Source organism: Schistocerca gregaria, chromosome 2 (genome assembly GCF_023897955.1).
Source record: "Schistocerca gregaria isolate iqSchGreg1 chromosome 2, iqSchGreg1.2, whole genome shotgun sequence".
Classification (NCBI taxonomy): domain Eukaryota; kingdom Metazoa; phylum Arthropoda; class Insecta; order Orthoptera; family Acrididae; genus Schistocerca; species Schistocerca gregaria.
This window is the reverse complement of record NC_064921.1, coordinates 811176373-811188265: the sequence shown is the minus strand read 5'-3', so window position 1 is coordinate 811188265 and position 11893 is coordinate 811176373. Positions and strand designations below refer to the sequence as shown.

The window sequence follows — 11893 nt, the reverse complement described above, 5'->3', positions numbered from 1 at the left end:
TCGAGAAACGGACGAAGATTGCATTGTTGCCGGTTTCAAGCGCATACGTGTGCTTTGCACTTGGTGAAAGCGTGTATCTTGCAAATTATGCCTGTCACTCGCTTGTTTAGAACAGATTAAAATTTCGCTAAATAACTCGCTGCGAGACCACGTTTAACGCTAGCAATGGCTGCCACACTCAGAGCAGACTGCTCAGAACACTACTGAACGCTCGCTGGCTGTCGAAGAATGCGTGACGTTTGTGAGCAGAAGCAGCCTAAACTCGGCTGCCAACGTTTGAGACTCAGTAGTAATAGTGGGCGAGTGCTGCTGTGCCACCAGACGGTTTCAGTAGGTCAGATGTATGGAGGACGTGCTGGCCGGAAGAACAGTAGAGCACTTTCTGTATCGAGCAAGGTCACGACAGCAGGGTGCAATGTGTCCCACAAACAAGAATAGATAACGTGGTTTTTCGAATGTTAATTGTTCGAGAGGTGGGATGCACCACATTGACGACAGCAAGAGTGTAATAATAATGACATAGCTAAGTAAATTTTTTATTAATGTTCATGCTGGAACTTCTGCTGCGTCGAATAATATTACGTTACCTGAAATGCTCAGATTCTTGTAAAAGTCGGGTGCAGAAATCGTCGTTGGAGGGCGGAAGATCTTGGTGACACAGAGGCCGTGATAACATTAAACTGCAATGCAATGGATGATTTGCGTATCAATAGCATTAATAATCGCATTTCGAAAAAGAAAATGAGACTGCAGGCTCGACTTGCGTAAAAGTAAATCTACGAACGGGGCAAATAAATGTGGCCCGGACGAGTGGATGCGATTGGACTGAATGTGTGCATATAACTACACGCCGTCACGAGCACACCACGTGCACATCTGTCATCAAGTGATTCATACCGGTTCAGAGAGTAGTGCGAGCTGCGTCAGTGCGAGTGGCGCAGTGCACAGGGGCGATGATAATCACAGTGGAACAGCGAGTGTTCGTTGTGGAAAGTTATACGACAACAAAATCTTTTAAACGGTGTGGTCAGCTGTTTGCTGAGAATTTTAATAGTGTCAAAGTGCTAGCAAAGAGTGTCACGCAACGCTCAGTCCGAAAATGGCTCCAAACGCGATCTGTTTTGAACTAATCGAGAGACATTTCGAAACTTCCCAGTACACCAGAAAATGTGGCTACAGTTCACAAGGAAATGCTTCTGAGTTCTATCGAATTAACTCGACGCCTGTCACAAGAGACCGGAATATAATGTCGATCATGTGGACGAATACTCCACCTGGACCTGGATATGCATCCCTACTGAGTGTCTGTTGTCCATGCATTAAAATCAGGATCTTCGGTTTTGATTCCCGGCTGCATCGGGGATTTTCTCCACTTAGGGACTGGGTGTTGTGCTGTCTTAATCATCATTTCATCCCCATCAGGAGTGCAGGTCGCCCAAGGTGACGCCACCTTGACGCACCAAGGCGGCCGGATCTGCCCCGCAAGTGGCCTCCCGGCCAATGACGCCAAAGGCTCATTTCCATTTTTTCATCACGTCGCGAAACAGTCCACTCCCACCCGTCCAATCAGTTGGCAATATATAAATGTTTCTCAATTATTAGGACAGGATCATAATAAATATGAAAACGAATGAAATATAGGGCCTTTCCAATTATTAAGAATATTACAGAATTAAATACAGAACTCCTTTCTCAGCACGTCCATTCGAGAGAGCGAGCAAGGGGGCAAAAGCCAAGAGCTGTCCCATGGTTAACTCCTAAACAATTTTTTGAAAACTGACGATTCACGTACCTAACACCGTTTTTGTCTTATACACTAATGATATACTCTCCGTATGATAATCTTGTTCTCGACTTAAAATAATGAACTGTTACAAAGGATAACGTGTAACCTTGCATTATCTTGTGGAAATATACAATGCTTGGAAAAAATGCTATACCCTCAATGACGAGGTTTTTTTATTGGTAAGTGAGATGACAGGCAGTACGTAACTGTAAGAGAATATGATAACAAACTGAGGCTGAATGAAACACGCATGTTACAGTAAAGGGAAATTGCATCGATAAACAGTGTGCTGTCCCCTCCCTCAAAATCACCTCTTGTGACAACGCAGACGTCTATTCTCGATGGAAACAACAATAAACTTACCGAATGGCATCCTGAGACAGACTGATCCAAGTTACAATTGGGTAATGGTTCTAGCAGGCTCTGGATAACGAGTATGTTCGTGCTTCACCACGATCCATCGTGCGTGTTCAGTTGGCGACTGATCTTGTGGTCTTAACGGCCAGGACAGTTGTGTACCCCAGTAAGAGCGCGCTGCGTATGTGGACGTGCCTTGTCGTGCTGAAAAAGTACATCACCCATCTGTTGAAGAAATACCAGTATCACTGAGATAACAACCTGTGTAATGTAGCGTCCACTGGTTACTCAGCCCTGCAAAAACCCCAGATGTGACCACTAGTTGTAACTGATGGCTCCCCACTCCATGAGCGCTGTGTGTCGTGGTCGAGTGCATAGCAGAACAGGCCCTTCAGCAGGTCTACGCCGTACGTCCATCACTAACATACAGATGGAACCTTCTCTCATCACTGAAGACAACAGAGCGCCATTCCACTCTCTAGTCAACTCTATCACGACACGAGAACGGCCGTGCTTGGGGGTGTCATGGTGTGAGTGGTAGCCTGCAAGCAGACAGTTGCCAATGGTAGCAGATGACACAGTGAGTGCAACAAGTACCCGGATTTCGTCCCAGGACAAAGCTTTGTCGGTCACCGCCGCCCCCAAAATTTGTCTATCCTGACATGCCTCTGTACCACGCAAGACGTCCAGTACCTGGTCTACAGGTGTGGGAATGTTCCACAGGTCACTGGTGAAGGCGATGGCACACGACCGCTAGACTGTGCCCAACATGTGCAGCAATCCTTCGTGCAACCCACAGTGCGTCCTTGTTCAAATGGCTGAAGCTGTTCGACAGGAGTACGTACTCGTCGTTGGGGCATGGGTATACCCTAGAACGAATGTTGAAAACATTGTTCACTGCTAAACTCAGCACAGCTAATGCCCGCAGAATCGAAACAGAGTGTGCATGGACAGACGTCCTGAGCGCCAACTCATCACCGATGGTCGTGGCAAATGAATGGTTAAACTACAACCCCTCAGTATCGAAATATCATACCCTGGTGCCACTGAACATTGTCCTTGAGGGTGCTGAATTTTTTCCGTCGGTGTACGTGATGGAAAAGTCAAAGGTAGAGCAATGCCAGTGGCCTTTACACGCCTACTGTCGAAATTATGGGCTATGCAAAGCAGAGGTGATCGCATTGAGTACTCAGTGACACGCTATATCATGACAACAGGTGCTGGCCAAATATGGTGATGACGAATACAATCTAGCGGCATTCGTGCTGCTCGGAAACGTCCATCGTGTTGCTGTATGCGAAACCTGGACTCCTCTGAGAGTGGTGCCACAGCTGGGACCACTTTTGGAGTAGCTGCCTCCGCTACCGCGTTAAGGGAAGCTATAACAATGTTTCTTCCAGCTCAGAGGTCCTGGTGCTAAAGATATCTTTCGACAGAGATCTCAGCCGTCATTTGAAAGATAAATGCCAGATCGGCATTCAGTGGAATAATCCTAGGGATATGTATTTCGGTGAGAAAATGATGAACTTTCACAAACTTCGTTCGACGTGTTCTTGACTGTCATTGCGCTATCTGGAAACTTCATCAGATTCAATTAATAGAGAAAATAGAGAAGATACGAAGAAGAATTGCTTCAACTCTATGCCAGACTTCATCAGTGGTCATCAATCACCATTTAGTCCATTGCCAGGGGTGCTCATCCAAATGTGGAATTTTCTACAGAGAGCGAGACTGCTACTTTTAAAATCTGTGACTGACGATCCAGATTTAGCGATCTGTTTGTTACTATAAATGAGTAATGCAAATCACGGGATGGTTTCTTCAGAAATTATACAGTAAATTTCTTTTCTCTTGCATTCCCAGTCCAGCTTGTGTTCCACTTTTCACCTTCATTTAAGTGTGTATTTCCCAACCAGATCCATTGGCGTATCGAGCGACGGAAAAATGCCTGTCTGCTCTACCTGACTGGAAAAGTGAAGCACCCAGAAGATATGGACGGATGTGAACTTCGTACAGGTACACACCAGCGTTGGGTATGTAAATGGTCATACTTGTAGTTCTCTGTGATTGGTAGAATCGGCACCAGAGTGCATTAGTGTTGTTTATGTTTGGTGTTGTTACTAGGCCTGATAATGTATATAAAGGGCGCGAAAAGCGTCAGATGACGAGTGGTCACTAGGGGTGACACCAAGATGCCATACACGTGTATGAGATAGTGTTGTCAGCACCTGCCAGTTTGTAAGCGCTAACAGTGTGGCTCTCCATTTGGCGCTTCCTTGTCGAATCGATCAGTATCCAGGTTTCTGGGGTGACAAGGTATGACGGTGCCTTCATGTTGGACTGTGTGAGTAAGTGGCGGGCAAGCTCATCTTCTATGTGTGGTCGACCATGTAAGGTTTTTGAGGACAGAACAACAACTGTGTAAGCTGTAAATATTTTGGTTTAATGTTGCAGTCTTATCACAGAAATACACGCATTTACACAGTTTACAATGTGACAATGTTACGACAGTTGTCAAACGAACGCATCTCGTCCTGAGAAAATGAAATAATCCTAAATAGAAGAATAGTAAATTTTAACTAGAAGTTTCTTTACAAAATTATTCTTTCGACTATGTCATGATGTTAGCCAGTACTACGATAAATCACCCGATTCCGGTTCAAAGTTCGGTGCTATTTAGCATGACAATGAAGTTTACGGAGGATGGTTAGTTTTGTGACAAGTTGAGCAAAAGAGTACCAAGGTCGCTCGAGTTTACAGTGGACATGCTGGTGAACCAACAAGTTTACGCGCCGGCCGCGGTGGTCTCGCGGTTCTAGGCGCGCAGTCCGGAACCGTGCGACTGCTACGGTCGCAGGTTCGAATCCTGCCTCGGGCATGGATGTGTGTTATGTCCTTAGGTTAGTTAGGTTTAAGTAGTTCTAAGTTCTAGGGGACTAATGACCACAGCAGTTGAGTCCCATAGTGCTCAGAGCCATTTGAACCATTTTTTTGAACCAATTTTTCGCCTCTGCTCGTGGTATTTACCTTAGCTGCAATGAGCTGTCGTCTGCTTGGCTGCTCTCATCCTCTGAAATTCCTATAAAAACTAATTTAGCCTCTGCTGATTTTTCCAGCCGAAACTGTACCTATGTTGTGACTTCTGAAATTTTCCCGGCGTATTTGTTCTTCTAATAATTTCCGGGTATGCAGCCGGATCCCGTCGACATTCTGCCACGATATTTCGGCCCAGAGACGTCCGGCCATCATCAGGTGAGTACACAACTACTGAAGAGCCCAGGTGCAGTCGCGGTATTTATACCGATTCTGGAATCGGTATAAATACCGCGACTGCACCTGGGCTCTTCAGTAGTTGTGTACTCACCTGATGATGGCCGGACGTCTCTGGGCCGAAATATCGTGGCAGAATGTCGACGGGATCCGGCTGCATACCCGGAAATTATTAGAAGATGTACCTATGTTTCTCATTATGTGAGAAACTACTCATCCCTAGTCTTGAAATATGGCGATATGCACGCGCATGGCTGGAGCAGCATGCAGAATAAAATGCCCTCTCAGTCCTCACAAGAACAGTTAACTAACTGGCTGGTTCGTTTCTCCAGAGCTGGAGCTCAACGACGCTACAGCTGATACCTAGCTGAATGTCAGCTGTAGTGAATGCAACGTTTACACAAATTTCTCCTGTGCATCGTACAGAGCGTTATGCGCCCTATTCTGCACTTGACGCCAGTTTACAGAGAAGAGTCCCCAAAAATTTCGCTCTTGTCTTTCTCGTAGCCGAACTGTCTGCCCACCTGGGTTCTTTCATTCTCCACATCTCCACGTCACAGCTTTTTTCGACCAATGGGAGCATTCCTCTTATTTTATGGAAACTCTCTCTGCCAATTGCAAGGGCCCTACCATTAAACTGCATCGAAATCTCGGCACTCTACACCTTCCTAGTTCGTTTCTGCCAATCGGACCTTTTGTGACCATTCCAGACGCCTAAAAGTTACATGCGTACATCACATGTGTACCACTTGCTGTTCACGTGATCAACTGCATCACTGGTTTTGTTCGTGTCCATTTGGAACTCCAATACATAGTTTTCTAAAGCTTCTCTCTGTCCTACTTCTGGTGGCCCGTTACTTGCTCTCCAGTATGCGTCACCTGTCCAGTCACTGACTCCCACCGTGGGACGCCCCCTAAGAGGTTTTTGTGGTGCCTCCCGTGATGCGGACTCTGCTTCTGCCTGCGCCTGCTTACACACAAAACGTTTCCTCTCGCTACTTGTTTCACCTTCTGCTCATTGACATTCATTATATAGGAGCAGTGTGTTAATACTGTCGATTGAGTGTCATCCCTTTTGCACTACATACTTATGGGCAAATATGCTCATTACCACTGAAGTAAGTTAGGAGTCATATTCACCTTCCCATTACGATGTGCGAAACTGACCTTCATTTATTCTGCCACCTTACAACCATGTCTGTCCACCAGAATAGAAGAATGTCGTATAGTGTACCATTGCACATTGTAGCCCCTTCACATCTGCTTCTGCCACACAACAACAAGTAATTTACTCCCTGGAATATTCTTTATCGACCCACACTATTGGATGGAGACAAGCAGCAGCCAGACTAGGCTGCCATTAACAACAAAATCGAAACGGCTTCGTTGGGAGTGGTGCCTTGGCTGGAAAGCAGAGACTCCTGATTAAACGCTGTCGCATCTTGTTCAGCTATGAATCGTGGTTCTGTACTACCCTGGATTACGTTTGTCAGGAAGTACGTAGGCAACCTCTGAAGAAGTTCCATACTTCCATTGTTTTGGAGAGACACACCATTGTTACTCCTGACATTATGGTGTAGGGAGCCACCTGGTACGACTTCAGGTTACGGCTGGTAGCAACTGAGGAAAGTGTGACATCACAACATCCTGCGTCCTCCTGTGCTACCTCTCATGTGACATATAGAGGTGCCGTGTTCCAGCAAGAGAAAGCTCTAGCACACGTGGTACGTGTCTCTATGAACTGCACGCATGGTGCTAAGGTTCTCCCTTGGCCAGCAAGTTCCCCACATTTGTGCCACACAGGACACGTGCGGGATGGGCTCGGACATCAACTCTGTCTCATTGCCAGCATTATGGATATCAAAGACCAAATACAGTTGTGGGTCAGCTTGCCTCAACCCAATCAGTGCAAATTTTCAGGACAGAGGGGGTGCAACGTCATACAAATAAGTGGACTCGTATTACAATCTTTTTTGTAAATTCGAGTACATTTTAGTATCATTGAAATAATACCACACATCCCATCAACTCTTGAAGCTACATTTCGTTCCCGCATCCCCCTCTGGGTGCTTGATTTTTTTGTCAGACGGTTTATGTGATGCTGCATGTTCACTACTCTCCGTTGTCTTATTCTCATGAGTCATACGCGAGATACATTATCGTGACGGCATAATTGTCGCTCAGTCTGCATCGAATGAATGCCAGTTTTCACATTGCCATGTGGATACCATTTCATTTCTAATAATTCTGGGAACCAAAAGTGTCATGGATGATTATTCTTAATAAATGAACGCACAGGGCTAAGTGATTGTGCTACATTGTGGTGCTACTACTTACCGAGCACCATTCCCAAATATGGGTACTGGGTTGGTGAGGAGGTTAGGAGGACAGTGGTAAATGAAGTTCTTTGCGCCACACGCCGTAAGCTAGCCTGCAGATATTCAGATGTTCGGAGTGTGACAATGAATCGTTGAGCGCGAAGGACTAGCCATCGCCGCTATGTTAACTCTTACTCAATTTCTGTTGTGCCTGAGTCGACTCGTAATCTCATGTTTTGCATCCATTATCAATTTCCATCGAAATTAAGCATTTTCAGATGTAAATGCTTATTAGGATGTTAGTCTTGAAACTTCCTGGCAGATTAAAACTATGCGCCCGACCGAGACTCGAACTCGGGACCTTTGCCTTTCGCGGGCAAGTGCTCTACCAACTGAGCTACCGAAGCACGACTCACGCCCGCTTCTCACAGCTTTACTTCTGCCAGTACCTCGTCTCCTACCTTCCAAACTTTACAGAAGCTCTCCTGCGAACCTTGCAGAACTAGCACTCCTGAAAGAAAGGATATTGCGAAGACATGGCTTAGCCACAGCCTGGGGGATGTTTCCAGAATGAGATTTTCACTCTGCAATAATAATAATAATAATTATGTTAGTCTTGTCTGGTTTCGATATTTTTCATTGAACTACAACGTCTGCGTCTGCAAACGCATTGTGCATATACATTTACCTTTTTAGTCCGTAACTTACCTTGCGACCAGAATAATTTATGTCTGTATAGCGTTGATCAGATTGTTGGCACCATTTCACTACTGCTGGATAGGACACTGCATTTGTTCCACATACCGTGAGAATTTCACGGTAAATGTGTGTGAAATTCAGGCGTTTTGCGCACAGGAATCGTAGTGTTTTACGTGGTACAGCTTTGGGGTACGTCTCTAGCTGTCGCAGCATTTCACTCGCACACTGTAATGCGCTTGTTATTCGAACCGCAGGGAAACCGTGTCTGCAGTAAACCCACAACGTGTACTCACTCTCTTCTGATAATCTGATTGTTACACATTGGTCTCGGAGTCGGACGACATGTGTAATTTAATTCCTAAAGTGACTACCGCGAACAGTCTTATTGTGCTTTAGACGTCATCCACTACGTATTTCACACATATTGCGAACAGTAATCGTTTTATAATACTCCTTTCGGGTGCAACCGAAGATATTTTTAAATCTCTAGATACTGTATATCTAGGTAGCCTGGGTGTTTCCGCAAGAGCGTGCAAAATTTAACGGGACAAAGAGGATGATCCACTGAACAATTTCAGGTAGGGAACCTGCGGTCTGAGAAGCAAGCTTAAGGAGATAAAAAAAGTAAATTTGTCTACCGCTTTGTCCAGCATTACTGTTTTCAAGCTTATGTACAACTTACATGCTTACAAAATTATACGTACTGTGCTGCTTATTCACATGTACATTCTTTATTTCCTGTAAGGAAACAAGGAGGACAATCTGGACAATCTCTTTGGGCCATAACTTCTATTTAGCTGTCTGAATGGCCAGCTATACATGAGGTTCGTAGAATGGGAACGTGCTCTCGGCTGTTCGTGAGAGGATGTGGATACAACATGACGGTGCACCGCCTCACTTCAGTGTGGATGTCCGCAACCACCTGAGTGCTGTATTTCCTGGTCTCTGGATTGGCCTGCGAGATCACCTGACCGGAATCCCTGGAATCCCCTTGATTATTTCCTATGGGGACAGCTGAAATCACCTACGTATGAGAACCAAGTGAATGCGGAGATGGAACTAGTGGCTAGAATTGTAGCTGCCTGTGATGTGGTTCCAAACACACCAGGGATGTTTGTCATGGTGCGTCAAAATCTTGTTCGCCGAGGTCGTGTTTGCAGTGAGTTGATGGCACAGCACATTTTGTAAGACACAGTCATTGTGTCAATGATGGTATTTGCATTTAACTGTAACTAACTAATGTAAATAAAAAAGTATACAGTAACGTCATTTTATTCCTATTATCTTCATAACCTGGCTTCTCCGGCCCTAGGTTCCCTACCTCAAATTGTTCAGTCAGTCATCCTCTACGTCCTGTTAAATTTTTGCACGCTCTGTGGAAACACCTTGTAGAATGACAAACAATGTTATAATCAAAATATCCACGGGTGTACTGCCGGTCTATAGTGTCCAACGGGCACAATATTTCGGCGATCAAACATGTCGCCATCATCAGGTGAACTGACGGACTGAGCTCCTGTGAACGTGCCGGCACGGAGATCCGTACGCTATGGCTGCTCAGGGGGAACTGGGTTCGGTCGCGGCGGCGGCCGATTTAAATACCCTCCGCCCGCGGCGCGCTCCCTCCGCCGTCCGCGCCCCGCGCCACGGTCTCGCGGTGGAACAGATTGCGACGGCGTCGTGCACTGGCGGGGAGCGCCAAAGATGACCTCGGTTTGAGGAAGGCTGGCGTGTACCAGATTCCGTGTCAATGTGGCAAGTCGTACATTGGTCAGACGATGCGTACTGTCGAGGATCGATGCCGTGAACACCAGAGGCACACTCGACTAATGTATCCGAGCAAGTCGGCGGTCGCTGGACATTGTTTGTCGGAAAATCACGCTATGGAGTATGACCGCACGAGGATTCTGGTACAGACGTCGAGATACTGGGACAGCGTTGTTAGAGAGGCCATCGAAATTCGCACCAATGACGACCTCATAAACCGTGACTGTGGCTATAATCTTAGCAAGGCTTGGGAACCAGCGATTGGGTTAATCAAGAGTAAATCGAGCAAACGCATAGTTGTGACGACCACGGCGGACAGAGCCATCACACCGACGTCATCTCAGACGCCGTCGCAATCTGTTCCACCGCGAGACCGTGGCGCGGGGCGCGGAGGGCGGAGGGAGCGCACCGCGGGCGGAGGGTATTTAAATCGGCCGCCGCCGCGACCGAACCCAGTTCCCCCTGAGCAGCCATAGCGTACGGATCTCCGTGCCGGCACGTTCACAGGAGCTCAGTCCGTCAGTTCACCTGATGATGGCGACATGTTTGATCGCCGAAATATTGTGCCCGTTGGACACTATAGACCGGCAGTACACCCGTGGATATTTTGATTACCAAATACGCCGGGAGAAACTCAAGAATCACAACAAACAATGTTATGTTTACTAGGAACTGTTCTTTTAAATGTTATACAGAGTGTTCGCAAATTCCAATTACAAACTTCTAGGGCTTGTAGAGGAGAGTGAATATATAACATTTATATAGGAGCTCATGTCCGGAAACGTGCAGTTTCCGTTTTACGACGGTTTCAGTTCAGATGTTTAACTCATGCAATTCTGCTTAAGGAACCTAATTAGCCGTGACGCAGTGCAATTATTAGGCAACAATTCGAAAGGAAACCTAAGGAAAATCCATTTATCACTTAAGCACATTTCTTTGTATTAGCATTTAAACATTAATTTCTGTAAGTAGAATGTGCTGGATTATTTTTTGTTTTGGAATAATGTAAACACGTAAAGTTTAAGTGTTAATACAAACAAATGGGCTTAAGTGATAAATGGTTTTTCCACAAAGCTGCCTTTCGAACTGTTACCTAATAATTCCACTGCGTCACGTCTAATTCAGTTCCTCAAGCAGAAGTGGATGAGTTAAACACCTGAATTGAAACTGTCGTAGTGCGAAAACAGTGCGTTTCCGAACATGGGTTCCTATTCAGAATATTATTTCTCTCTACAAATCCTAGAAGTCTGTAACAGGAATTTCCGAACACCCTTTATATATTCCGTACCCTCGAGTTTTGAAAGGAATTAACCAGTTTCGGACATTACTTCCAAATAAAAGGTAAAAGCTGTGACAGGGACGTACCCAGCCTAGTAGAGGCACTGCGGCCATTGCTCCAGAATCGTTGATAGTTTTCTGTGTCAACGGTACTGCATGCTTTATGGCGGTCTGTACCGGGGGTAGCGCCTGAAAACACGTGCAAGAACAGCGCGTAACGGAGCTGGTGTTCCCACAGCAATAAGGAACGACGCCTGTGAGGTGGTGTATCTTTGCGGCGCCTTCAAACGCTACGAGAAACCCGCCTCGCGGCCGGAAGCTGTTCGGTGCATTTCCCAGGGCTTGGCGCGATGCAGACGCGATGAAACAGCAACAACCGGCTACAGCAAAAACTGCCGGGCCTCGGGGGTAGGGAGCC

At 46.2% G+C, this 11893-nt stretch overlaps 1 non-coding gene across 1 annotated transcript; it reads right to left on the bottom strand.

The window, feature by feature from the left end:
• Positions 1–8063: 8063 nt before the first annotated feature.
• On the bottom strand, positions 8064–8138 carry Trnas-cga (transfer RNA serine (anticodon CGA)). The gene has a single exon. It is a non-coding gene; the product is annotated as a tRNA-Ser (tRNA).
• Positions 8139–11893: the final 3755 nt, after the last annotated feature.